Source organism: Bidens hawaiensis, unplaced genomic scaffold (genome assembly GCF_021521415.1).
Source record: "Bidens hawaiensis isolate Kalapana, Puna unplaced genomic scaffold, B.hawaiensis_p1.1 tig00017777_1, whole genome shotgun sequence".
In the NCBI taxonomy this organism is placed as follows: Eukaryota; Viridiplantae; Streptophyta; class Magnoliopsida; order Asterales; family Asteraceae; genus Bidens; species Bidens hawaiensis.
In genome coordinates this window covers 318,828-321,828 of record NW_027492684.1, presented here as the reverse complement: position 1 = coordinate 321,828, position 3,001 = coordinate 318,828, and the positions used below count along the sequence as shown (strand labels likewise).

The following is a 3,001-nucleotide window of genomic DNA, read 5'->3' as shown; positions in this document are numbered from 1 at the left end:
GTATTACAAGGATCAAAACAACTTTATTTTTATATTAGTCTGGCCCGAAATTCTAGTTGATGCAAGTTTGTATAATACCTTGACCTGCAAATGAAGTATAATAAACACAATGAATTTCACTATCAGTTAACATGTAACATAAAGAATTCACATAATTATTAGATATAAAAGAGAGAGTAATGATATGCACCATTATCAATTAAGTATTCTCATTAAGTGTTGAATTATGTGAATTTAGCGAAAATTATCAATACATATAAAAAAGTTTATTATATAGAATTAAAAGTAATAAGTAATCAAATGAAATAAACCATTTTCATATTACTCAGAGTAAAGACAAATAATGACACATTCTGAGCTGGTTACTAATAAACTAAAAACACACAATATAAATTTACACACACTAAAATGAGTTTCAAAAGTTTTACATACATTCTTTTATTCTATTTTTTACTTTATTTACTATTATAAAATCATAGATAAATCATTAATATGAAATGTTTAAAATATTTATTAATGGTTTAAATTAGATAGTTTTGACTTTCAGTGTTGAACAATAATGATGCCATTTGGCACAAAAATATGACAATTAGATGACATGTGGCACAACAATGATTTTTGTTTATTATAATAGTAAATTTGATAGTAGTTAAATATTATTAAATTGAATAAGCAGGTGTAACATATATAATTATGATATAATACCAACAAGGAAGAAAATGACAAATCTTGATAACGTTTTCAACCAATTTACAAGCTCATGATTTAGTTAATTATCTATACACATCATGAGAAAAATAATCAAGATCGAGGTCAATAATTTCTAAACTATCATTATCAAATAATTAGAAAAGTTTGCTTCCAAACTCTTCAATGTCACTGCCTAATCTTGAAAATGAAGCTGCAATATCTCTTAGCTCAGATAAACTTCTTCCAAGCTGCAATGCAACCTTCATCTCAAACACTTCACCATTCTCTCTACTATCCATATCTCTTTCCTTCAAGTTTGATTCTATGGATTCCTCCATCATCTTAAAGAAACCTGCATTGCTTCTATACATTTCAAACACCATCCCTACTTGCCCACCATGTTGTACGGTATTTACGACGCTTGCCATCGCACCCCCCATGACCCCAAGCACCATGGTCCAAGAGTTATGAGGAGAAGATGCAAGAAAGGCCGAACCAATGGCTCCGAAGCCGGTTAGTAGAGGGCCAGCTATGGCTAAAGCCTTGTTTAGTTTCAAGGCCTTTTCACCTAACCTTAAGTAATCATCTTTATCTTTAATTTCCAAAACCCTAATGATCTCTCTCATCTCTTCTTCAAGCTCAACACTCCAACCATTTGTATCATTTTGCTTTTTAGCAGATGTCCTCCTTTTTTCAGGCCACCAAACCGCTGGTTCCACTTTAGCCGGAAACTTTTCGAGCATAACACCAAGTAGAGGAAGAGGGTAGGCTCTATCTAAAGCCAAAACTTTTTCCATAGCTTCATTAACATCACTGAGAGTAGGATTGCCTATTGCTATCTTTGTCTTGATTTCACTTTCGAGTTGCTTGAGCAACCTCGCAGCGTTTCTTTGTTCTTCGGCCAATTGGGAAGGTTGAATCTTGTTCATGATAATCAACATCCCAGTTGCTGCCAAATACAAGAAACTTGATGAAAGCTTAAGAGCTTCCAAGGGTGCACCAGGTACACTAGTTATAGCAGATGCAATGCCAGCCATGGTTACAGCCGAAAGAGTAATGGTGTTGATAGATGTTAACAACAGGCTGTTCCAATTACTCCTTTGCTCTCCAATGTTCTTATGCATCTCTACGCGATCCGAAACTGCCTCCAATATCGCGTAAAACTTCTCCATTACTTCTGGATCAGGAAACACTTTAGGGTTGTTTTTGTTTTGTTTCTTGGGTGGGATTCTTGAAAATTCCATTTCTTCAACCAAACTTATGTTTGATTGGATTTTTGGAATAAGTGTACTTATACTATTTGTTTGAATCTTTGGGAATTTGATAGAAGCCTTTGCCAAATTTTTCTGGGAATAAGAAGATGATGGAGAAGAACACAAAAAAATAGAAGCCTGATTAATGGCTGCCATGATTTATATCAATGTAAACTTGCAATCTTCTTGATAGTGCCTAAGAAAACTTAAAAGAATGAAAGAGCAGTAGTTAGGTGTTATTGTATGAAAGAGTTGGTTGATTTTGTTATTGGAAGAAGTTAAGCATTGGTTGCCTATATATAGAAGTGAGAAACAATACAGAATCAGTCAAACCTTTGAAGTTTGAATATGCAAAGATCAAAGCACTCGGTTTCTTAGGGGTATTATGGTCTTGTTTTGACATTCAACTATCAATATATTGGCATGTACAAATATTTGAAATTGTCAAGTGACTGTTTGCGCAGTTTATGGTGAAAGCATAGTTTAACTAGTCTTAGGAAGAGAATAAAAATAAAAAAAGGATGTTAGATTTGTAACTAACATTTAGATAAAATTCATATGCAAGTAAAATTTTGTAGTATCGAATTTATCTTGAACATTTGAGCATTTACATATTAACCAGGACGCGGATATAATAAAAGACGGTGACTCAAATATAAATTTAAATCAACACAGCCAACCTATATAGATTTAACTCGAAACAAATAATAAAACTAACGACATCAAATAAAACCTAAATTATTAAAAAGTTGTATTATTATTATTATTAATTTTTTGAAGTTCATATTGTTTTTTCACTCTTCTTTCGTATTCCCAGTGATTCACAAACGATCGAGAGGCTCATTCGAATGATCGATCTCTATCATTTTTACACATTTGAAAAGATCTCGTCCTCGAGTTCTTGGAGTAGACAAACTTAGTTGATTAATTTTTTGTTTCTCTAACTTTGTAATTTCTCCATTGTCATCTTTGGTACCACATTTTTATCATTATCAATTTTGATAATTTGTTGCTCTTCCAATACCCTTCACCATAGGAAGACAAATAATGCTAGTAAC

General features: G+C 32.5%; 1 pseudogene; it reads right to left on the bottom strand.

The window, feature by feature from the left end:
• Positions 1–810: 810 nt before the first annotated feature.
• On the bottom strand, positions 811–2,378 carry LOC143554645 (putative F-box protein At4g22030 pseudogene; annotated as a pseudogene).
• Between the last annotated feature and the right edge of the window lie 623 nt (positions 2,379–3,001).